General features: G+C 33.8%; 1 protein-coding gene and 2 long non-coding RNA genes across 4 annotated transcripts in view; 1 reads left to right on the forward strand and 2 right to left on the reverse strand.

Annotated features, from left to right (window-relative positions):
• The window catches only part of LOC127867345 (uncharacterized), a 209796-nt gene that overhangs the window by 78323 nt on the left and 103758 nt on the right, over positions 1-27715 (reverse strand). The gene's annotated exons all lie outside the window — the stretch shown is intronic.
• On the forward strand, positions 21596-23985 carry LOC127867354 (uncharacterized). Its single transcript, XR_008043453.1, has 4 exons — positions 21596-21747; positions 22227-22340; positions 22599-22761; positions 22915-23985. It is a non-coding gene; the product is annotated as an uncharacterized LOC127867354 (long non-coding RNA).
• On the reverse strand, positions 24197-26938 carry LOC127867357 (uncharacterized). The gene is made up of 4 exons (XR_008043456.1): positions 26792-26938; positions 26179-26283; positions 25664-25803; positions 24197-24920 (listed from the first exon to the last, which is right to left on the reverse strand). It is a non-coding gene; the product is annotated as an uncharacterized LOC127867357 (long non-coding RNA).

The raw sequence follows: 27715 nt of genomic DNA on the forward strand, positions 1-27715 counted from the left end.
AATAACGTTTTCGAATATTTTTAAACGTCATACGCAGGGTTACATTATTATGTTTTTATCACTGCCTATAAATACAAATGAATATGTATGGAACGCCAATGCTGCCTTCTGATGGCACTTGTCTTTATGTTCTGTGCATTTACTACGTTGCTTTGTGTAAACTACATTTTGTCCTGTAGAAACCTCATTTTGTTCTGTACATTTTTCATTATGATATGTGCATTTGCAATATCGTTTTGTACTTACGGCATTTTGTTAGGTGCATACATCATTTCGTTCTGTGCATTCGTCATTATGTTGTGTGCATTTACCAACCCGTTTTGTACTAACGACATTTTGTTAGGTGCATACAACATTTCGTTCGGAGCATTTGTCATTATGTTGTGTGCATTTATCATTATGTTGTGTGCATTTGTCATTATGTTGTGTGTATTTGTCATTATGTTGTGTGCATTTGTAATTATGCTGTGTGCATTTGGCATTATGTTGTGTGCTTTGTCATTATGTTGTGTGCATTTATCATTATCATCTGTGCATTTGTCATTATGTTGTGTATTCCAGAGGTCAGTGGATCGAGCCTAGTTGAGGGTAATGTTTTTTGTTTCTTTAATTGTATTCTTGTAGTTTTAATGGAGCGTTAAAGATCCAATGTTAACATTTATCAACATTGAGCAAAATGTGAAAAGGTTCCTTTTAGATGTTTACTAAAACATGCCACGAGGTTAAAATTTAGAACTCATTAGTTGTTTATTTGATTTAAAGATGTTTTGTTTATTTGCCTTGTCAGCGAGGTTACTTTGAAGAAATTATCACTTTTATCTTTGTTTTAAATCATTAATAGAAAAGATAATTTAAGCTTTATTTTGGGAAAACAGGGCTTAATGCATATGCATTTATTGTCATCCCAGTACAAGAGACTCTCTTTAAACGAAAAACACCATAAAATCTGAAAGTGTCCTCCTTGATTAGCTTGTGTGCACTGCACTTGTGTTTTTCATGCTGTTTTTGAAGATCCTTGAATTCAGTGTGCTGATCTCCATCTTGTATGCTCCTGCACTTTTAGAGAATTTGTTTGTCATGTCTTTGAGGTTACTTCTGCTGACATCCATAAAATTAAAATCAGACGTTCACTGTTGTCCCGAAGAAGTGACATATCTAACCAGTGCTAACTACTGCGATTCTGGCGTTTTCGTAAAGTTCCTGAACGATGTCATCCACGTTGAAACCGTTCAAAACCTGTCATCGGCTATTATGCCTCAAGCGATCGAAATCTGTCTGAAAGTCGATGAGGTTGTGGAAGAGTTCTCCTTGGTGATACAGGTGTCTTTCAATGATGATTCTGCTTAACTTTTTGCGTAGTGCGGCCATTGATGCAATCTTTGCCATACATTCTTTCTTAATCCACTCAGAAGGGATGTTGTCCACTACCGAAGATTATCATGCCTTCTCACTGGGCACTGCATCCCCCAACTCCGCTTTTAGTACGGACGTTATTTCGTCTTCAGCTTCAGAAAATGGATCGTTGCGAAAGATACTAAGATCTGGTAGAGGCGGGTAGTTATTGAGTTTCTTGCAGTATTCGATCTTGCTGTTCAAGACTGCGGCACTATCATGAGGTTCTCATTAGCGTCTGCTATAACGCAGGCCTTTGAACTATTGGTCTTCATTAGAGTATTAAGTGTGTTCTTTGTCATTTTACTGCTTGTTAAGGATAACATTCTTAAACTCATCCATACTTTGTTTTTCATCTTCTTCCGCACCTTCCTGTCTAGTACTCTGTCATAGAATCTTGTCTGGTGTACTTCACATGCAGCAACTCACCTCTGTTGTCTCGGTCGTAAACCATTGCTTTTTCTTGATGCTCTCTTTCCCTAGAACTTCTTTGACCAATGACGGCACGTAATTTAGCGCTGTGCAGGTGACTGTTGTTTGTAATGTTGTCGATGTCATGGTTTATGATGTATACCTGTCACCTATCTGTGATTGGAATGCATGTGCTATCACTGAATCTTTCAGTCCAATGTATTGCGAGGATTCTTGATTATGCGACTGCTCGATTGTTGTCAGCGCTAAATAGTGGTCACTACATATGTCTGCGACAGGAAACATTTTGTGTTCGCCTTTTTAATTCTGGACTCTAACCGATGCGGCGCCTGTTGAAAAAAGTTCTGGATGTGTACTTGCCCGTTTCAATATGTTTCCCACTTACAAGCAAATTTACTACAGGAATGCATTAAGTGTTGTTATCAAGGCACACGTTTTCGTCGTTGAATAATTTTAAGTTATAATCTCACAATAGCTGAAATAATTTTAAGGTTGCAGAGACTTAAAATATTTGTTTAACAATCTTAGGTTGTCATGAACTATAGAAATTTAATCTTGCATGCTCATACTGCACAAAAAATAATCGACGAATGACAAATAAAATCATTGTTTTTGTCAGAATCGTGTTTAGCTACTATATTAAATTAATTATTAATCTAATTTTAACATATATTTTAGTGGTGATTTAATGTCTGCAAATGGTAACTATGCTACAATGACTTTGATGTACTTGCGATTTACAAAACAACTGTTTTTGCTTTGTTTACATATTTCTCAGCACATTTTACGTATTATTTTTATATAGAGTCTTTGATGTAGATTGCTATAACAGAAGGACCCACTGTCATGCAAGGGATATTAACTTGGACATTCTTCCTAACCACTGTTCAAATAGGTAAGTGCGATTCCAATGCCACACCATTTCATGTCTAATGCTAAGGATTACGGTTGCGTAATTTTAATTTACAAATAAGATTTTTGTTCGTTTGCATATCGGATTTATTCCATCAATCTAAAAGTAGATTTATTCCATCAATCGACAAGTGGCCCCATGCAATTCACATGGGTTAAGCTTGTTTCGTGTACCAACGTCTATTTATCACATAATTAAAAAAGTCTGCATTGTTGATTTCCGTCTTGTCATGTGTTCATGATTTAATTGTTGATTGAACAAATATCCATATGTTTACGTCTGTTATTGTTATTGTCTGTGTTTACACGTACGATATTATGTATAATTTAAAATTAAATTCACGGGCGACCCAATTCGCACAATTACAAATGTAGACATGTTCTCGCAGTCATAGATGCGCCTGAAAAAAAGTTTTACTTATAAGTATTCAATTGGTAGATAAACTGCTCGACCTTTTATGACAACTTCTTCAATAATTACATAAATACAAGTCTGAAATGGAGAAAGCATGGGTCCACTTCTGAACTCGTGAATTATATCGGTCGTTTAATATAATATAATGTCTATATGACATCTATTTAAACAAAATACAGACTCGCACGTTCACTATAGGAAAGGCATGCTTAAGCTTTAGAAATATATGTCAATGTAAGAAGCAAACTGTCGGGTATATGTCTTTTATATGATACAACCAATCAAATTATCTGTATATGGCATAACCAACTCATGTTTTAGAGCTTGCATTAATTTTGATTATTCAAATGCACCCATTAATAGATTATTGTTTTAAACATATTGTATTCTAAAGGTGTCCATGTTGCACTACAATGTTTGTAAATCATCAACATTGCTCGTTCATTTGATTAACATCCTTATTGGTAACACTTAAGATAGTAACACACATTAAAATTACTAACTTTGGATGAAAACCTATTTGAATGATAAACTATACAACCAACTGTCAAACAGTAACAATGCAATAAACTTGTGTTCCTCGTATAGACCAGGCTACACTTTGCCTAAATGTACGACATTTGGCGTTTTCCGGTCGTTTTGTTGTTATTAACTCGATGAAGTAGTTAACAAGAGAAACAGCGAGGGCAAGCAAGACTCGTAACAGTGGTTTAGTGAGAATACATGTAGCCTTAATGGATTTACTTACCCGAACCTTTATTTAAAACTGTATACACTAGGATTATAACATTGGATAGGATATCCGCAACTGGGTTAACTGGATATCCTTTGAATGGACTAAAGTTGTCCATTATGATACAATTTACTTTTGAACGTACGAAATTGATGCATAGTAACCCAATCTATGTTAATGGCCGGTCTGTAAAAGATGTAATTTGATCAGCTGAAAAATGAAATTAATAAAACATTCAATTCGTTAAACCTAGATGTGAAACGAGACGAACTAATAATCACTTTTTATTTTTTCTTCTTTATCATGTTTCTAAATTAAAACGGTTTTAGAAATATCAATGTTAATTTGCCGACGTATTTATTGTATGTGCAATAACTTGAACTCGTGATTTAACATGACTAAACTATAAGAAAACGTGTACGTATATTGTTGTGTTTTTTCTCATTTTTATTTACGCGGCCATGACGCGACTATGTATCGTTCAGTAAAATACACAACCGAGTGTTTTCATTACGATCGCTTGACCTTGATTTCACTGATTATCTTAGTTCAACACCTCAAAGCAGAATCAACGCCGTTAATAGTATTACTGATAGAGAAAGATGTTTACAACAACAAATTTAAATGGTATAATTCGGCTGTTAAATTTATAATGCACCCCTTATGACATACATTTATATGAAAAACATGGGCTTTATTTCACGCAATTGGTACAGTGTTTACGGAGTAAGCATAACGATCAATGCCGGCAGAAACATTACGTGCCGAGAAGACGTTATCGTAGCCTGTCACAACGACGCCAATGGCATAGTCATCCAGTTTGCCTACGATAATTCTGTTGATTACGAAACAATAGCAGAATGCCAGTTTGATGTTGATCCCCAGCTTATGGATACAAGATTTAAAGAACGATTCACGGTGTCTCAATCATGTATACTAAGCTTAAGAAATTTCACTGAGCGCGACTGTGGAACATATATGTGTGCAGTGTTGTTCTATGAAACACAACGCGTTAATTAGAAGGTTTCGTGCACTAATGGTATGTAAGAAAATATATGTTTTAAAGTTTCTTGTGTTAATCCTTTTTAATTAGTATATTATGCTACCTATGTTAGTGTTCAACATTCAAAACATTCTGATTTGTGTTACCTGATATAATTTAAAAAATAACTTATGAAGACAACGCTGTAAGGATGGTTCAGAAAATCATCATACATATTGGGTTTAAAAATATTATGTATTAATCGATATTCATTGAAAGTGATAAAAAGTGAATACAATTAATTGATGTGTCGTATTCCAGCAAAACAAAACGCTCGTATAAGATTAAGTCTAATTCGAAAGTTCAGGCATTATGTGCATATGAAATCTTTCGACAAATGCTGTTTTTATTTTAAGACCTTCCGTCTACAATAAATGTGTCTTTACAATATCGTTAAGAATCTTTTCACAAGGTTTGCACATATACGTGTATAGCTTGACGATGTGGACAGTGCATGTAGAGACCGCAATTTGCTGGTATAATATATGTACGATTATGTCAATGCTTTCGCGTTATTAGACGTTTAAAACAAACATTATTAACTTTACGTTTTATAAGTTCTAACGTAAATACATATCATGTAAATAATATTACACAACTTAATAGCGGCCCCTTTGCATAATACATGCTAGTTTGCAAATGGATATGTTTATTTAAGTGTCTGTGTGTGTTTATGTACAGGTTCTAAAGATCATGTGCCAGCTTTGGCAACTGATAAAGCGCAGGAAAGAACGGAAATAAAGGATTGTAAAATAATAATAATAATTCTTGGCTCAGCACTTAGTCTCGCGATAGCGGGTAGCGTCACCTTCACTGTATGCAAAAAATGCAAGAGCACAGGCGATATTTCAGGTATGAAATAGTAACATTATACTTTGACCTAATTGTGCGAGTAGTTCGATCGATCGGACAAACGATGATAGGTTAAACATGTGCATGTACTGTGTGATAATAAACACATATTATATCGGTAATTATTTCACAACATGTCACACACACACACTCACGCTCGCAAATGCGCACGTAAGTTTACAGAGGCAGGCCCACAAGCACACGCTTTTGTTGTTTAATGTAAAGCAACGTACTGAATACAACTTATAGTATACGTATTTCTATTACAGAAACAGGTACACCTGCTGAAAGTATACCACTCGAGCAAAAGGTATTATACCAATAAGCCAACAGTACACAAAGGGTACGTTTTATCATCGTTGATTCAACTTAATTTATTGTCAAGGAAGGCATTAATACCAAATTGTTTAATAATAGTATGTAGCTTTGAAATTGTTTCTTTGTACGGTTAGATTACTATGTGTTATCTACAAGCTGCCGTCTCCTCTAACGCTTCTATATAACCGATTACATGTTGCACATTGCATATTTCAAAACAAATTTCTATATATGGAACTCATGTTGTATACTAGAAAGTGTATAACAAAATATAAAACCTAACGATATAGAAAACACATGCATATTATTTTACAATTTTGTCCAATACGCTAATGAGAGGGACGGGAAGCGAATTTGAATTTGACATACATGTTAGGTTATCTTATCAAGGACAGACCTGATAAAGATATTGTATTTAAAAATCACACCAATTGGTTCGAACTTTAACCTCCCCATCTCACAGTTCAGCTTGATTGCGCTGTCTTAGCCCTCTTATTATTTAGTATATCAGTCCAGGAAACAACGACTCCATACGCAACGCCTAAATGGAAACATCCTGATATACGAAAAACACCTTCTTGTAATGTTCGACCTGGGAATACAGGTACATTCACCAACTGTACTATTGTTAATGTCTTGAAAACAAACCATTTTTACGCGCTTTATTTTGTCTGTTTGGTTTAATATTGTAGTATTTTTGTAGCCAGATGTTGTGCAAAATAAAGCAATGAAACTTCAATTTAGGAGTATGGATCTCATTTTATAAATTTGTTTTTGCAAATTTTACTTGTATCGCAAACTTAATATATTCTTTTAATAATATTTGCATGCATCAATTAATAAACATTTATAGTTGATTGGACTGTTATAATAAATATTTAAATACGTTGTCAATTGTGGTTTTCATGATTTTAATAAAATTAATTTACTCGAATAAACGTTAACATGTACGCGTAAATATCAGATCTATACTTAATTTTAGTGCATGATTTTAACACAAACATCCGTGTGAAATACATTGAAACCTATCTTATTTCGATACCTGTGCTTGCTTTTTCACAGAAATAATCAAGAAGGCATATGCCGACAGGTCCATATCCAATTTTGAAAATGAGTCAGGAGAAACTAACTGTTGATATAGTGTGTAGACTACTCAAAAAGTTCATTGAAGCATTTTGGTATGAACTTTTCGTATATGTTTATGTGGGGTTTGTTATGTAACTGCTACGTACACTACGCCTGTAACACAACAAGATGGTGAAACGATATATTTGATTTAAAACGTGTTTTGATCAATGTAATGACCGCTTGAAGGAAAATCGAAATAACGTGCAGTTTAAAATGAAAGATATAATTTGTGTGTCAGTAAATTATTTTAATTGTACAATGTTATTACATTCAAATAATCAACGGATTGACATGTGATCATATAAACACTCGACATGTTGGTGTTTATAAGCTTTGCATGCATTAAGTGTTATAACCTGTTTGTAATTGTCATATATAATTTGTGTTGTTGTAATTGTTATATCTATACAATAGTTTAAACTAGTTAACTTGTTCTATTGGAAGGAATCATATAATGCGGTTTTATTTTGTGAAAAAGAAACTCTACTTTGAGGAGAAATACTGAATCTTTTTTATTGCTTCTTAACGGGGATTTCTAAGCAGAAGATTGTATACTCATAAAGGCATTTCCCCCTTAAGACTATTTAAGAAATCCGATGTGTTCTCTTGTCCTTATGATGTTATTTCTACTTCATAAGATATTAACGGTGTTTTATGTGTGTCAATTTTTATATATGTATTAGCATTTTATCAATTAAAATGTTGAAACAATGGCATTTGTACGGTTTCCTTGTTTTAACGTGATAAGGGCATCGCAAGTTCTGTATGTATTTATATAACAAAACAAATTGTCTTACGGAATTTTAATCTGGGCAATTTTGAATGATTATGTTAAAGCGGGTATATACGATTTTTTATATGTGTTTAATTGTAATATATTGATAAAATATGTTACAATAACACAAAATAGGCAAGAAAAATTATACATTAAAGCCGAATTTCATAAAATGCAGCAAAGACAAATTAGCGCCCCGAGCCGATAGTGACGTACATATTTTCCTACAATAACCGAAGCATTCGTCTTTGTATTATAAACCGTTAAACTCGTAAGTTTAGATGCACATCGTACATGTATGGTATACATGCTCGCGAATTCGGCTGTACAGCCGTTTTCAATTTCAGAATTAAATATCTGGCTTATTTCGCATTTTTCGACACATGTTCTTCTTAACTTTTATTTTAATTTATATTGATATATATATATAATAAGTTTTTTACACAGTTTATATAAATTCATAAATATTTGACAAAATCGTATATACCCGCTTTAAGAGATATCAACGCATATCCGAATTCGAGTATTTAAAAAATAAATAAATATTCAAATATGTTTCGCTATTAACATACCCATTTTTTACTGTATGCAGATATGTTCTCAGGTCAGTAAAGTCTGTCTCACTACTATCCCTCTGTAGCAAACACTCCATGCCTTGTAGGTTTTTTTGATTACACATAATTATTCTTATCATCGATGTATCACCTGTAATATAGTTGTTTTGTGTTGGTGACAGTTAAAGGGCCTTTTCACAGAGTTTGGCATATTTTGAAGTTTGTCATTAAATGCTTTACATTGATAAATGTAAATATTGGATCTAAAAGGCTCCAGTAAAAAAACAAGAATAAAATTTAAAAAAAAATGAAAAAAGTAAACCTCAGTAGGGCTCGAACCAGTGACCACTGGAGTCCTGGAGTAAAAAGACCGCTCGGCCATCCTGCCAAGCATGTATGACATATTTTATACTTTATATAAGCAATCTTCGTAGTTTCACAAAATATAACGACAACAACAGAACTTTTCAAATTATTAAATCGTTTCTCGTTGCAACGCTTTATAATTTTCAGGTTTTTAAATCGTCAAAAGATGCATATAATGGCTTTATTAGAGCATGGTAAATGTTCAATAGTATTGTTTTCTCACAAATATCATAACTAAAACGAAAATTTGCGAATCTGAAACAACTTTTTTCAATTTTGTCAATTTTCCAAAACGTGAAAAGGTCCCTTTAATTGCCTTTAAGTTAAATTTAGTGTACTGCACATGCGACATTTTTCTTTAAGGTTGTTTAGCAGTTTACATCTTTACTGTTGAAATATTATGTACATGTATATCGTGCATTTTAATCTGTGAATTAATTAATAGTTTGCTTACATATTTGTAGCATATATGTGGATAATAATTTCATATTTTGATTAAAAAAAATATATTTACTACCAGAAGATCGAATATTCGACTATCCGAATATTTAAATGACCAAATATTATGATACCTATTTTGCTATTGGTTGACATTTCTAATCATTCGGTAGAAAATATTCGAAATTGCATTTTTTTAAATGGCGTCTTGTGATTTTGAATCGGGTAGCAGAGGATACTTATTTAACGTACTTTATTTTGCTTGATGAGTGAAGGTTGATTTGTTCGGAGTTAAAGGTCCCAATAAGTTGTGTTTAAAAAAAATAAAACTGTAGAGTAAAACATATTGAACTGCCTCGGTGAAATTGCTCAAAGTGGAATATGAAACTTAGAATGTGTGGCTGTTTTTGTTGTGTTGTAGATGTAAATATTAAGACTGGAAAAAGGAAAGTACTTATTAAGCTTAGTCTACCAGGGACTAGGAACAAAATGGTTTACACGTTGATGGCTAAAAATTCTAACATAAAATATGAAGCTTACAAAAAGCTGGTAAGATACTAGGTGGCAAATCGAAGACTGAACATTGGTGCATTAATTGCCGGGACTTCATCGTTCACTTACGATCTTACTGATCTCACTGATTAGCTAGGTAGAAATGACAAAAGTCCAAGTTTGATGATGTACCATAGGACCAAAAAGTCATGGTTTGGGTGTTATCGACTTTTCAAGCGTCCAAAACAGAAGTACTGCGATTTTCTGTGAACTAGATTCAAGCCAAAGGATGCTCCTGTATTTTGTTTATCTTGAACAAAAACCCAAGGATTATAATCCATTAGATCTAACGAGGAATCGGGCATAGGCATATTCATCCAAGATGTATTAACAACTAAACAGTCGCGATGTTTCGTGATCACTTTGACAATCATGCTGTTTACAAAAGCTAGAGGATAGATTAGTATCTTATTGTGCCCTAAGCAGCTCGTTTGATGCAACAATTAGATGAACATATATTTTTTAAACCAAATATATATATATAATCCACTATAGAAAATTTAGGTAAAACCATTGAATGAGACAGTTGTTGAACTGAAAATTACTGTGGCCTCTCTGCAATTATAAATGCTTTCAAATTCAAAATAATATATCATGTTGGTGAAACAGTCATAACAAGTGGCAAGTTGAAAGTTAACATGAAGCGATATGATCTGTATTATGAATCGAAGAAACAAATAAACAATAAGGCAACTTTTTAAAACTTGCACGGGCGCAAACATGTTTTAGAATAAAATACAATAATAAAGCTTGAACATAAAAAACTATTCCATATTATACAGCACGGACCTGAATAGCACAATAACCAATATCAATGCATTGTTTGACGTAGATGCCATCTTGCATTAGATGCAAGTTGCAAAGGCATTAAAATGCAGAACAAATACTTTTAGCTCGGTGGCATGGTTCCATTCATAACAAGCTTACTTATGGTCAACATGTTAAACAAAAGCTGTTTTATATGAAACCGGAACAATTTGATCATTCAGTATGTGGCTCTGTCTTTTTGAATTTCAAGTTATATGTATGTATGTTGTTGGTTTTCGTTCGGTTAAGCTACAATTTGAATAGTCTATCGTGTTTTCTTTTGCTAAAAATGCATAATTTAATGCGTTTTAATCCACAACGTTCTTAAATTAACATTTCAATATAATTCTGAGACGTTTCTCACTCGAAGATAAACTATTTTTAACATTATTAAACATACCTTTATTATTTAAGTGAGGAACAAACAAACACCTTTTCGTTGAGATGGATCATTATTATTTACTGAATTGATCATTATATTAGGACTTTTTGTGAAAAGCTTTAAGGTGATTCTTAGTGTGCAAACAATGTAGGGTTCCTTTTTCATGTTTATAATTGCAACTGCCTGAGTAATATAAGCCTTAATCGACACAATTTGAATAGAATACATATAAAGTAAAACTCCAGCTGCAACAGGAGGAGAAAACGTTTTATAAAATGTGACCCTCTTATGATAAAAAAACGAATTTAAAAACACTCAGCAAAAAAAAGAAATAAACAAGACCCAAACGTACATCTCGTTCAATAAATTTTCCGGAATGTAGATTAAAGCAGTATACAGATATCGTGAGGAAACACATTAGCTATCGATTCTTAGATATTTTGCAGAAATGAAGTCTTTATGAGGCCAACGTGACCTCACATTTGAAAATGCTTCCTGAAAATTAGCGGACTGATTTCCTAACTCATAAGTAAACTTTATACCAATTTGCAAGATCATAAATCAAATCATTCTAAAGATTTTGTGCGGAAACAAATGTGATGTTACAAGACACTTGAAGATGTTGACATTAAATGTATAGGCTTCTTTCTTTCTTCACAAGTAATCATCAAATCAATTTGCATGATAGTTACAAACCCACAAACCCACCGTCCGGTGATCCGTCCGAACGGTCGATAATCAGGTTCAAATACCCAGAGAGGGGGACACACTAAATACAGCTTATGATTAAGATGATTTTCTAGACATTTATGCTTATGTAGCTGCTTTCGGTGGCAGAGTTGATGAAGATTATTGAAAATTAAAATTAGTGTTATATGTGTAGATGATTATTATGATCATTAAGAGATGAACCAATTTTGAACATGATAAAAATGAGTGATACCTACGATGCTTGTTATGTGGATAATGTTGTTGCTGCAGAGCTCTTATTGATTATATAATGTTAGTAAAAAGTACGATGACACATATTACGATAATTATGATGATGACGAACAAGATGAAGAACAAAAAGAAAATCATGATGATAGAAATGATGCTTATGATGATGATCAAAACTGAGGTAATGATGCGTATGATTATGATGCTAACGTAGAAAAAGACGACGGAGATCAAAACGACGACGACGATAAAGAAGAAGAAAATGTAATGATTATGTTGATTATAATGATGATTATTTTAATGGTAATGAAGAGTATGATAAAAACGACAACAACGACGACAAGCGCGACGATGATGAAAAAGAAAACATACTGTCAATTATGGTTACTGTCAACTTTAAACAACATGCCACGTCAACGACGGGAATCGATTATGTGTCAATAAACAAAATAAAACAATGTCTGAGTTGATACAAGCAGATATAACCTTTTGGTAAGTTTCAGTTTTGTTTTTGTTTTACTCGACGCAAACATGATCTTTGTGATTTTTGTGGAATTTGAATGGGCGCTTTTAGCGATAATCGACACGTAAATTAAACTCTAGATATAAATCAGAAAGAACTGAACAATACTTTATATCAACCGGTTATTCTTTGTTGGTGTTGTTGTTGTTGGTGGTGGTGGTGGAAATAGTAGTAGTAGTAGTAGTAGTAGAAGTAGTAGTAGTAGAAGAAGTAGTAGTTATTGTTGTTGTTGTAGTAGTCGTAGTTGTTGTAGTAGTAGTAGTATGAGGAGGAGGAGGAGAAGGAGGAGGAGGAAGAGAATGAGAAGAAGGAGGAGTATAATTAATCGCGTCTGTATGTTTTTTAATTTAAACAGTACTATATTGTATATACCTGTTTTGTTATTGAACGGTTATTAAGCAAGAATATTTATCATGTTTAACTACACATCAACCATTAGTGCTTTGTAAAATGCGTCCTTCCATCAAGGCTTTTGTAGGAGCTAACACAATGAATAAATTTCGTTAGTATACGTTTTGTACCTAACGGCCACCGGAAAAACTTTGCGAAACCGAAATTTCGCAAACTTAAGTACCCTTTTTCTTAAAGATTTGCTACTTTGAGACATAGTATGCGATAAAAGTCTTATCGTTGATTAATAATTGGTTATTTTCACTCAAAAAACGCGTTTTCTTCACTATGAAATTTATAAGCAAAGTTGGGGTTCCCATGGGATTTTTGCATTTACCCATGGGATTTTCGATTTTCCCATGGGATTTTTTCTCCAATGGGATTTTTTTTCTCCCATAATTTGCAAATGGGAGAAAAATCCCATGGGATTTTGAACATTTTAAAAAACGTGTTTTATTTGCGTTTGCAAGTATTTTAACGTTATTTAAGGACTGTATATTGGTTTTATGCCAAGTATATATAAAAATATATAGTAATAAAAAAATCCCATTTTAAAATGGGAGAAAAAAATCCCATGGGATTTTTTTCTTATTTCGAGAGATTTATTCATGAAACTTTCAGAAACATCATATTTTATGAAATGATGAACAACTACGATATTTTAATGCGTTTAGTCGTGTTTAAAAAAAAATCCCATGGGATTTTTAAAACCCATGGGATTTTTTCTCCCATGGGATTTTTTTCCAATGGGATTTTTCAGTTTCGTAAGCCGAATAAGTTTCTTAATGCGAAAAACAACAATAAAGGAAATAATAATTATAATTTTGAATAATAAATTGAATAATATAAATAACATGAATATTTTTCAAATGAGTTACAATTAAAGGTTTATGCTACTAGAACTTATCATTTCTTGTTCGAGCAGATGGTTGAGTCCAATTGGTGAGTATGCCAGCTTAGAACCAGTATAAATGCATCGCAGACAGACAACGCTGTCATACTGTACACACCGCTGAGTAACAATCTTTATTGCATTTCATTTTGCAACAGAAAATGAACTCCGTAGTATAATTGATCTTATATATGCCCTCTGCTTTTGAAAGCGTGCAACACATTAACATAACAATAAGTCCATGCCAAAAACTATGTACATATTCCATTCAAAGCTATATACACATTATAAAGGTCAGATGACCCGCGTCATGCGAAAATGGGTCTTATGTCATATGCGGCCAAAGTTGGTCCATCCTAGCTTGTCCAACCGCGCAGTCTGGTCAGGTACTGCGCTGACTGATATATAAAGTCAAGCCATGATTCGTGGTCTCATATCCAATCTCGGTAGCTCCTGTGCGAAACTTTCACCGGAAACGACGGCACCGAGACGGGCGCTCGAACTTTGCGGATGCGCGTTATATGTTATATATAATAGCGCGATGTGTTTTTTCTTGCCTCAAATTAGTAAGCCCAATCAGCGTTTTATTGTGTTCTTTGCTTCTACTATTAACAAGAACTTCAACTGATACGAACATGAATTTTATTTTAATATGTTTATTTAATGCTCGGAAAACTCATTGTATATTTAGACTACTACTTATAAAACAAAGTCGGGTTTTCAATATCTGTTTTCGGCATATAAATTGTTATTCCAAACCAGATTTTACGCACTTTACTGTACAAAATACCGTTAGGGCCACCGTGGTTTCTCATTAAAATCCAGAGGGCGAGAATGCGAGAACGCGAAAGTACGATGACGACAGTGCGACAATACGATGGCGACAATGCGTTCGTACGATTGCGAAAACGCGCTAGTACGATGACGACAATGCGACAGTGCGACAATACAATGGCGGCAGTGCGATAGTACGGGGGCGACAATGCGATAGTCATATCGTACTGTCGCCGTGGTATCATCGCAATGTCGCCATCGTTCTATCGCATTGTCGCCATCGTATTGTCGCACTGTCGCCATCGCATTTTCGAATTGCCGCCATCATACTATCGCGTTATCGCATTGGCACCATCGTACTATCGCACTGTCGGCTATCGCCATCGTATTGTCGCACTGTCGTCATCGTATTTTCGCACTGTCGTCATCGTATTATCGCACTATCGAACTGTAGTATTGTCGCCATCGTACTATCTCACTGTCGCCATCGTATTGTCGCACCGTCGTCATCGCACTGTCTGATTGTCGTTATCGTATTATCGCGTTCTTGCATTGTCGCCATCGTACTATCGCATTGTCGCCATCGTATTGTCACCCTGTCATCATCGTATTGTCACATTGTCGCCATCGTACTATCGCGTTCTCGCGTTCTCGCCCTCTGGATTTTAATGTGTAACCACGATGGCGCTAACGGTATTCCGTAATACTGCTAAAGCACAGTATGATTAGGTCACTCCCAATGCTCAAATCTCTATGTCTATTTTAGTAACAACACATGTCTATGGAAGGATATTTAGGTAAAAGTTACATCATTCGTGGTGAATATTTACATTATGACTGATGCTTATTCTAATTTGCTTTATGACAATTCCAACATGCTTGTTGTCTATTCGTTTATACTTGATGATTGCTGCAACATTACATCATTCATGAATAATATTTACATTATGCGTGATGTTTATTCTAACGTGCTTCATGACAGTTCCAACATGCTTGTTCTCTATCGGTTATACTTGATGATTGTTTCAACATGCTTGGTGACTATCCAATGTTTGTGTGTTCATTATTCCTGAAACCAGTCATAATCGGTTTTGCCACTAAGCGTCATTAACAACGGCAGTTAGCAACAGGCAGTAAGCAGAATGCAAGTTACTAAATTATGACATCAGGTGGCGCGCGTTTATTTTCCGTATGTTGAATAAATTACTTTTCGGAAAAAAAAGCGAAAACATCCGAATCATTTTGACTAGTAAACTAAATAAGCTGAATTAGTTCCCTTCGTTATATAATCTCCATTAAACTAAATACGTTCATTATTGCCATGAAGACCAGTAAGTTTACACAATGAATTGACTGCCATGAATGTTTTTGATATTTGTAAGATGCAATTGGCACTCAAGAAATTATACATGTATTTTATTCAGAACATAACGGGGCTGATGTGTTGGAATTGTGGCCCTTCCCTAGTCCAAATAATTACAGTAGACGTAATCTACCGATGTGCATTGCATATCGACCTCATATTTATAAAGTAGCCCAAACCCCCATTGCCACAGACCTGTGCGTGAAACTTTCAGATTTCTCTAGTCTGTTTACCATGCTATAATTACAATTTCTATAAACACATATTTATCATTTTATGACTATATAATGTCTGTGGTATACAGAGAAACCTGAAAGTTACAAGTACTCGTGTCTAGTACTGTACAACTATTGTACTCCTCGTTGAGAAAACAACTACTTCATCTACATGTATTAAAATATCATAAAACATAATTTTCAATCAAGTTGGAAAAAATCAATAAATAAATGTCATATAAACAGGTTTGTCATGAACGTTGACGTCGCTCTTGGTTACCAGAAAAATTCCCACGCACGGATTTCAACCGTCATTGTTTACAATCAATTAAGTGCATAAGTACTTGAATTTGTATAGTGTTTTTTAAAAGTGTCCAGCTACAGGTGGTTAGCGTGTGGCTATAATACTAGTTAGTGAAAACATATTTTGGAATGATAAGTAATCATATTATAACGAAAAATCAACTTTTCTTAAAAAAAATAAGTTAAATATATATTCAACAAGGTATCCAACTCGAAATCATCCGAAAACGGGATGCATCGTTTTAAACAGCTTTTACTTCATCAATTTTGCAGCGATTTTTAACGCAGAAATAAATTTCCTTTCTGGAAATGTATATGTCTTGCAATATTTTTACAAATACTGGGTCAACTTTTAAGAAATAACACGATACACAACTCGCGTGACCCAGCTGTGATCGATCAGACAGTATTCATGACTGAAATCTTCACGGGGAAATGGGCATTTTCCCTGCAAAGTTCACGAACCTCGATACCATAATTCAATAAAACGTATGAAAAAAACATTCTTACCGTGCTTGCCGTAGAATTATGCATCAAAACTAACTGTCCAGCGCATTTTCAAACCTTTGTTTACATACATTTCAACCAACTGACATTTTAAACACAAGAGTGATTTCATTGCTCCAATGCGGAGTTGTGTCTTTACAACTGGAGATTTCATTCATAAATACGGTCTGATCGATCACAACTGGGTCAAGCGAATTATGTATAGCTTTATTTCTTAAATTTGACCCAGCATGTGTAGAAATATAAAAATATATATACATTTCCTAAAAGGAAATTCATTTCTGCGTTGAATAAGACCGGGTCATGAAAATCGCTGCAAAATTAATTTAGTAATGGCTGCTCAAAACGATGCACCCCGTTTTTGGATGATTTCGAGTTGGATACCTTGTTATATATAAAACGGTAGTGATTTTTTTTTTATACAAAATTTGATTTTTCGTTTTAATTTGATTATTTATCATTTAAAAAGATGTTTTCACTAATTATTATCATAGCCACACGCTAACCACCTGTGTGTCCAGCACGTGTGCCGGGAGAACAGGGCTTAATGTATTTTTTGTTAAGCTCTATAATATGTATATCCAATCTGTATGAAAAAATGTCGGTGAACATTATTCCGGTGTTAATTTTTGAAAATATTGAGGCATTCGTTAATTATGGATCTAAAACGGAGCATTAATCCGCAAAAAAAAACCACCGGGCATATTGCATATTAGATCGGACACATGAAATTATTTCGAAAGAAAGCAATAAGAGTTTCAATTCTACATGAGTAAGTCTCGCTGTGCACGATTACGCTCTTACTGCTCGTATATATTTGACTCTTGACAAATACCTAGTGTTTTATTTTGCTTAATCTAAATTGTGTCATGCATCTATATGTACTTAAAGCAGCATGACCAACAGCTCTTTCATATGTGAAAGAGATTGACACGAAATACCTACCCATCTATAATAAAGTTTATATGTGCACTTCAATATTATAGTTTTAAAGCATTTTATGTGGTGCAATATAAAAGTACTCTAGTAAATTTGAAATTATGTAATCGATTTCCTCTCAACATACATGCAAAGTTCCAGATAACTTTTTCAGCAAAATCTTGGTTTACACTCTATAATAATCCAGCCTTAAAGTCTATTATTAATTCTTTTTTTTCAGGTAAATATAATTTTTGGCACATCCGCATTTAGGTTTATAGTCTAAGAAGAGCTCATGACAATTGCCGGGTTACAGCAGACTTTTTGCGATAAAAGGACCAGATAATGGAAAACGTTCGGCTTTTCGACTGTTGTAAAGATGGTCTGTTATTCATAATAACGTTAAAGTGCTGTTGATTTCATAATTGTAATTAGGGCCTAGACGAGTGGGAACTCATTGATAAAATGTTTACATTATATGCATTGATATTGAGTTTTACGCATGATCACACATTTTGAATTCTTATTTTATTTTTCCAATGTGTAACCGTACGCACAGAATTTAAGTCTACTTTTTTACTAAATTTAATTCAATTTTTTACGACTTTAAGCGTCTTATCTGGAGCTCTGCATACATGCATTAGTAGCATATATTGAAATATATCCATAGACTTTCTTTGGTAATTGAAGGTAAATTACTGTACAAAAATTATGGTTAGTCATTAACCAAAAAAAAGTTAAGTCTACAAACACGCGGTTAATTTCGGTTCAGTAGCAAATATCTTACAAAGGTGCGCAACTTCTCCTATAACATAAAATTTCCGTTATACGCCGTAAATTTCCGTAGTCCTCCGTAGCATTTCGGAATGACTGTCAATTGACATCATTGTATCATGCATGATAGTATGTTGCTTTGTGCTTGGGTGAAACTCACATCTTACCATCGCGTTAATTTATTAAACGCATTAATATTTGATTCCATTATGCACTGCGCCTATTGCACAAGTCTCTCTGCACAAACCAACATACACATATGCAGCATGCAATTAACGAACAAGAATGTTGCATCTGTACACATGCATGATACCATTAAGCAGAATGTAAATAGACATTGGACATCAGGCAAGATGTAAGTGTCATCAAGCATGAAAAGGTGTCTACATACTAATTTAAAGTACCATCAAGAATCATGACACAGTCACAAAGAAGGATGTAATTTTTACCTAAATACCCTTCCATATTTGACGGCACTGTGTGTTTGCTTAATTTCACTGAAGAACGTCTACTGGTAAATCTTACAAAAAAAGTGATAAATAAGACTGAGTAGCAATTTTTTCGGCGTTCTTGCTGTTTAACGTCAAATTTGGCCTTTCAACGAACTTCTTAAAAGCCCATTGAATTTTAATGAAGAAGTTTCCCGCTTGTAGGTCCGAATGAATTAAATCAAATTTTGCAATTGGCAATTTGATAGAAATCCCCATAAAACATTGCACATAGCTTTCTGAAATAAACAGGCCAGATTGAACGCATTCACGATATCCAACAGCTCTCTTTGCAAAGACCTATCTAGTGTTTCTTGGCCGTGTAAGATCTATAATTAGAACATCGTCACCTAAACATCTACTAAAAGAAAAGCATATTTTGGGGAAACAAATTCAATAAGAATATAAAACGTCCACGATCAATAATGTGTAGTTTGTTAAAGATATCACGGCAGTAAAAACATAGCACTTTAAAGAGACCACAATCTGGTACATTTGGTCAATTGTTGCGTCCGTGGCGGACAATACATTTTTAAAAAGAAAGCGTACAAAAAAGCAAACACAAAGTTCTTCGTAAGCTTGTTTTAATCTTAAAAACACATAATCGACAGTCATTCCAGTCAAATACAATACTAACAGTCAGCACTCTAGAGATCAAAATTGCGGATATAAATATTTAATTCAGGGATATCAAGTGTATCAAGTTCGAATTCCGGAAAAAATAGCCGGTAGTCTGGGGCATTAGGTCCCTTACAGGGATAAAATGGTAAATCCCCGCCCGAGCCGTAGCTAACTGATTTATTGTAGTCTTTCTAGTTGCAATTTCTGGTGAGTACAATGCGGAATATTACGGATATTTGCAACATGTCGAAGATTTTCGGAAAGTAGCGAAGAGGTTTTCGTCAGTTAATATTCATGTCCGTGCCGGCCGCTAACTTATCAGAATCAATAAAAAAGAACCAGGAAAAATCGGTACCGATCGCAAATTTCCGGAATTCCGATAAAGCTTCAACATAATTTGTTCTCAAATGATCGCGTACTCGAACGAATCTGTCCCTACGCCTCCAACTCCCTTTAAATCTCATCGGACGTACACCTTTAAAGGGGCCTTTTCACAGATTTTGTCATTTTTTTTTAACTTATTCATTAAATGCTTTATATTAATAAATGTAAACATTGGATCATAAAAGCTCCAGTAAAAAATCAAGAAAAAAAAAAAAAGGAAATGTACATTGCCCGGAGCAGGGTTCGAACCAGTGACCCCTGGAGTCCTGGCAGAGTCCTGTAGTATAAACGCTTAAGCCTACTGAGCTATTCCGCCGAGTCCACATTGTCGACGTATTTTATACCTTATATAAGCAATCTTCGTAGTTTCACAAAATTTAACGACAAAAAAAGAACTCTCCAAATTATTCAATCGTTTCGCGTTGCAACGCTTTATAATTTTTAGGTTTTAAAATCGTCAAAAGATGCATATAATGGCTATATTAGAGCATGGTTAATGTTCAGTATTACTGTTTCCTCACAAATATCATAACTAAAACGAAAACTTACGAATCTGAAACAACTTTTTTCAATTTTGTCAATTTACCAAAGCGTGAAAAGATCCCTTTAAGAAAATATATATAACAGTTCTTTCCTGTTTTAACAAAATGATACATTTAAAAATAAATTATGGAGCATCGCTAGCAATATTAGAAAGAGAAGTAGAAGGAGAATTATTATCAATAGTAGCAGTAGCAGCAGCAGCAGTAGCAGCAGCAGCAGTAGCAGTAGCAGAATCAGTAGCAGTAGCAGTAGCAGTAGCACTAGCAGTAGCAGTAGAAGTAGCAGTATCAGTAGCCGTATCAGTAGCAGTAACAGTAGCAGCAGCAACAGCAGCAGAAGCAGCAGCAGCAGCAGTAGCAGTAGCACTATCAGTAGCAACAGCAGCAGCGGCAGTGGCAGTGGCAGTAGCAGTGGCAGTAGCAGTAGCACTATCAGTAGCAGCAGCAGCAGCAGCACTGGCAGCGGCAGTGGCAGCGGCAGTGGCAGCGGCAGTGGCAGCGGCAGTGGCAGTGGCAGCGGCAGCGGCAGCAGTAGCAGTAGCAGTAGCAGTAAGAGTAGCCGAAGCAGTAGCAGTAGCGGCTTTTTGCTTTTTTGTTTTAGAAGTGTTTGTCGTATAAGAAGAACGCAAGGAAGACAAATTAATTGTAACATGTGTTATCTTAGTCTCCGTTGTAGTAGTATTTGTTGTATCTACACAGCCATTTTTCAGTCACCTGAGAGACATGTTTTTATAAGAGATTTAATTGTGGACCAATACATCGTGTATTAATATCAGTGTACCCACTGGGACACCACATGGGGCGAGGATTAACAGATAAACTAGGCCTTCAATTAATTATGCGCCTAGAGGCAAACAATACTATACACCCTTTCAGTTATTAACTGATTATAATTACCTCCCCTGAATGACGTCATCCGGGGATACCCGATTATCGACTGTAAGCAAACAAAGAGATGTCTGTTTGACAATGTGTGTTTTCAACGGTGTAAATGGACTTAAAATATGAACGAAAAGGTTTGTACTGACCTTATTATTAATAATTTATTATTTTCTTATGCAATTTTGATATTCGGTTTATAATGCTGATAAAGCAGCGGTATTGTTTTTGTCTGTTATATGTTTTCGCGAGGACGTTATTGTTACTGAAATAAATCCTGTTCAGAAATGTTGATATAGATTAAATAGGTGGAAATATTGACTTGTTTTATCTAAGGACATTTCGTATTCGTCAAAGTATGAACACTCTTTGGCATTTATATTTTGAAGCAACTAAAGGACGCTCGTACTGGTCTTAGTCATACCGTGCTTTTGTACCAATTGACCATTTTTTTAAATTGAAAGCCAACGGCATCCAATGCAACATTTGGTTTGTTAAAAAGCTATTTGTTTGATTAGAGCTTGTACTAAGCTATACCCGGCCTAATGTGTATTAACGTGTAAAGTACAATGTATCAGTTATCATGAATGTTATAAAACAGAATTTTGTTCAACAGATTAATGACCACGACTATGCTGTCCAGTTTTACACAGCAACACCAGTATTCGACTCAAAACCGGATGGAAAACAGATTCAAGACATTACCGTATCACTCGAGAAGAAGTCGAAGGTAAATTAAATTGTTTAGTCAATTGATTTGTTTAAATAACATTTGGGAATAAAAGTTAAAACATTTATTGACATATAATAATTAATATCAATACAAATAAAATGAAATTCTTAACCAATAGGATAAAAGCACATCTTATTATTTGTTAACCACGTTTGTGGACTTTGTTATACTGATTTTAATGATCCAAAATAATTGGTCAAGTTGTTATTCACTTGATTTTTTTAATATTATTAGTTGATCTTCATAAAATTTCAGTCTAACAGGATCTGCTGTGTGCCCAAATGTCACACCACTGGCTACGGATTGTTAGAAGGCCATGGAAAGCCCAGCTATCATGCATTTCCAGCTGAGTGAAGATGATCCAGTTCAAGCTGTTTGGTTGAATAAAATACGAAGAGATGAAGACAGACATTTTAAGGTCAGTTGTTAGTGGTTTCAGTAAAACTTTAAATGATTGTGTATAAAGAAAAATAAAACATGTAAAAGTACTATATATTTTCATGTCAGACAAATAGTGTTGATGTGATTCAAAAAAGCACACATATTTATTTATTTTTTTTTTTTCTTTCAGATAAGTCACAATACGGTTGTCTGTTTTCTCCATTTTGAACGTGACTGTCTTGATGAATTTGGATTTGCTAAGCGGAGGTATCTAAAACCAGGAGCCATCCCTACACTATTCGACTGCTGGAAGGACAAACCGCATCTGTTGAAGCGAATTCACGTGGAACGTGCAATTAACAAAATTAAAAGTTTTCACATATTTGATCAGGTCATTCCGGTTTCTCTGTTTGGGACAATTAATCAAATTTGGACAGTTTGCTCATTGCTCACTCTTTTCCAAGACCCAATTATATCATGTCCTGGTGTTTAACATACATACCATTTATATGAACATATGTTGTTCGTGTACATCATACTACATGTAGGTTAATGAAATACCATTGGCTGTTCATGTAATATTTGTACATTTTTTGGCTTTGTATAAAGTTTTTGATAATTATCGTGATATAAGCATTGATTTAGTTACAGATTAATGCTTAAAGAGTACTTAAAGCTACACACCTTGAAATAAAGTACATGTTGATCAATACATATAGATGCAATTTGAAAGTGTGCAAAATTTTCATTAAATCTATAGCCTAGTTAGCAAGTAATTTATTATTTTTCAAACAGGAATAACTGCTTTTAAAACTGAAAGTAGGATTTCTATATTAAACACGATTATTTTTAACTTTTTAAAGCGCAAAAAAGATGGCTTTCTACCTTGTTACCACCAGATATATTCTAGTTGGCATAATAAAATTAAATCTATAGCCTAGTTTAATAGCAAGTTATTTATATTTTTTTTCAAACAATACTGCTTTTAAAACCGAAAGTAGGATTTCCAGACGTACACATCCATTTCGACAAACGCGATTATTTTTAAGTTGTAAAGTGCAAAAAAGATGGATTTCTACGGCTTGTAACCACCAGATATATTCTAATTGACATAGATAAAATATGTCATTCATACTTAAATTTACTATGCCAAATAAGGTGTGTGGCTTTTACATAAAAATTGTATATACATCTTTTTAATCATGTTTGTTAATTTGTTTTGATTGTATGACTACTGAATAAATAATTTTGTTAATAGAAATTTTAGGTTTTTTTTGGAAATATTAGGTAAAACTAAGAAAGTCCAATGCATATTGAGACAAATCAGTACTTAAGTTCGTTTCCTGGGAAGAACCATTACTGATTCTCGATGGGGATCGAAACTGGTTGCTCCAGATTGCTTAGCAGACACCATAGCAACTATTTCACTAAGACTCTGCTACAGATTTGCGTAATCCTTTGAGTAAAAACACTTTGTAATCAATGATATAAGCTTTATTACAACAGAAATAATGCAAGATAAGCACATTTGAGTAGCATAGTTCATCACAAAACAGTATGCAGTATCATTAATTGAGAGATTAATGATGAAAGACAACATGTGAAAGCTAGAAACCATAAACTAATTTAAGGAAACACAATCTGAAAATTACAAACATTCAGATACAGGTATTGCACCAAAATGAGCTGAGATCCTATGATTATATTGAATGAATAAATGTGATTTGAGGTGAATCTCACAAATACTGACACTAAATAACACAAAATTGAATACTTTCAAATCTAATTTAGATTATTTCAATACTCTTTATTCCTGATTACCGGTTTTTCATGGAGCGGAAACACTTACATCTAACAATTGTTGAACTGTTACGTTCAGATGTCCATGTGTCGAATACATAACCGTCATGAAAAAACACATAGCCTCGTTGAATAGGCTTTTCAACACCCAGTTTTGAACCTTTACCAGAACTTTTGGTCCATTCCAGAATGTTCATGTACGAAAAGTCTTTGAAGATCGGTCTGGTGCTTTGGGTCCATGTGCATTCTTCCAAATTAAGATGTTCTTCCGCTGTTGACACTGTTGATTGTCCTTTACAGTTCATACAGGACGACTTCTGCTTAGCTGCAAATGGCTGGTCTGGATAAGGATCCACAATTAGGATGTTATCCTGGTTGTCACTGAATTTCTTTACCCTGGAAAATATATAAAAGTAAAGATTTAAACTTTGTAACAGAACATTTAAGATTTAAGGTGTTACAAAAAAAGCACTACTCCAGAGTGTGTTTCAGATACTTGTTTTCCACCTAATAAACGCCACCCCTACCTTCTTTGTGACCAAAAAATGTATAAAGACAATGTAACTAGTGGTAACCAATTTCTAATGCAGACTTAAGAGAGTAATGTAACTTATTATGTCAGGGATTTTAATTGAAGCAGAAAGCTGTGTGCCACTATGCATGTAATATACATTATAAAGTACTATATGCTGTGTGGTCGAGTCAGGCTGACTAAACAGATAAAACTTATTTTTAACAGACTGGTCGACAGAAACATAGAAAAAAATTCACAACATGAATGTGCGTTTTTAATATAAAAAGCAGGCTTTTTCCTGGCCATTTTGGGAAAAAAGCAATTGCAGGATTTTGAATTTTTCGTGCCAAAAATCAACTGATTTGGGAAAAACTAATATAAAATAACCCTTCACAATCATTCAAATTAGATGAAAAATCATATTATTCATGGTAATGTACTTTGTTAGATGTCATTTACATATAATTGAGTTAAAATAATCATAAACTCTTCTTTCTTTTTTTATTGGGAATTATTTTTTTTAAATCGGGAATTTCTATTACAATTTAGGTTAGGGAATGGGTCCGTTTAACTGACCCGTAGATACACCAGGAAAAGGCCTGAAAAGGCGATATAAAATAAGTACCTCAAGCAAAGTTCGGCTTTTGTCTCATTCGATTTCACAGCTTGTACCCGACATTTCAACCATATTCGCAACTCTGTAACTGTGCATCTTTCTGGTTGAAGTTGCGGTAAAACAGCTCCAGGGACATCCTTGGCATACAGCTACAAAAAATAAAAAGGCAGGTTTTAAGCATTATTGCTTCTTTAGAAAAAAATCATGTTACTTATACAACATACAAAATTCATCATATTATTTTTTTAGAAAATGGTTTGAAATAAATATGATCGATACTGAATGTAGTGTAAGTTACATGTTTTTTTAAAGTGGCAATAATGCTTAAAACCTGACAGCTGAACTTGTATGCATTCATGTTGGGTCTCTGTACCGAGTCAATATTTATTAGAGTGTAGTTATGGTACATGACTATGTCCGGATATATTCATGCCACCAATGTTTATGTATTTGCATAATTATATTAATAATAAACTTAGGAGTATTTATTATAGTGAATTCACATTTTAAACAAAAAAACAAACCTTATGACAATCACAGTCGTGTACTGTTGTACTTTCTTTTCTGTTACAGGATCTGGTTCAGCCATGGTACTTCACTGTTTCTGAACATAGCATTTGGGATGATTCCTGAAAAAAACCCACATATAATGCTTTTTTGAAGCTGATTTTTATATTATTTCAACACTTCAGTCAAACACTCAAAGAAACAAAGGATAGTTTCGGTTTTGAAAGTTTATAAATATAGAGATTTTGGTGTAAAAAACATGAAAGTTAAATGACCCGTTCTCCTGATTGGTTTTCATTAATATTCTTCTACTGTCTAGTTCTATTTAAGAATAAAAAAGCCCCGAAATCATATAATTCCTATGATAAAATCATGATTACAAATATAAACTTTCTGAAATTAACTCGTAATACGCTTTGCTTTCAAAATTTGGCATTTTTATACAATATTTACATTTAAGTTCCAATCCAGGTGTAGTGGTATATGTACGAACATGAAATGTGTCTTGACAAAACGGAATGTTTAATGCATTTTTTCTCACTTCATCGTACTTAAAAGTAAATATACAACAAGCGATAGCTTTAATATGCGTCAATATAATAATAAAAATTAAACATGTGTGCAACTTACGCATATATTGTGCTAAAGACGTTGATTTCTTCAGCGACACAGTAAAATTTTATTTTCTCTGGCGAATTTCTATCCCCCGTTGACGTCACATCCGGCTAAGGGACACAACTCTAACACTAGTAAAAGCGAATAACTGAAAGGGTGTATAACTTACTGATAATTTTAGGATTGGGATGTGTTTGTATCTTATTTGAAATTAGCTAGCTTAATTCAAAAACTAATTATAGCCTCAATATTATCACAAGAACATCATCACATATTCATTGTGCAATATATAATCAGATCACCATCACAACATGCCAGAGCGTTAGTATTTATTGTGCATACATATCCTACAGCAACATTTACAAAACTTATTACAAACCAACCGCTCAAGCTTTAATTAAGATTGATTTCAATTTATATTATGACATACATTAAAGATCACTGTCAATTAATTAAAAAATAGCTTGATGCTTCGTACTCAGCGATTTAAATAAAAGAAACGTTGCGTACACATTAATTGGGGTTAATAAAAAAAGTCTGCAATTAAAATAATCAACTTTAAATAATACTAGATTTAGTTTCAAATTGTCGCTCAAAAAATGTATCAGTTATATCAGTTACTAGGGAATCGATTTGTTTAATCTCCGCAATCCAATAATAATTATGGTGTTTGTATGACAAATTAATAGCTATTCGTCATTGAATGTATGATACTCATAAAAATATTGAAACAATAACCACAAGAACAACAACATATGTGATTATGTATATATCTTCTTCAGATACTCTGTGTCATACTTTCAAAATTATCATCATAAGATTCATAATAATAAAATAAACACTATTGCAATCTTAGTAAAAACCAACTTAGCCGTTATGCTAATGATTTTATGTTCAGTATGCGTGTACATTTCAATATTATATAACAACAAGTGTTCA

The sequence above is a fragment of the Dreissena polymorpha genome, chromosome 2, assembly GCF_020536995.1.
Source record: "Dreissena polymorpha isolate Duluth1 chromosome 2, UMN_Dpol_1.0, whole genome shotgun sequence".
NCBI lineage: Eukaryota > Metazoa > Mollusca > Bivalvia > Myida > Dreissenidae > Dreissena > Dreissena polymorpha.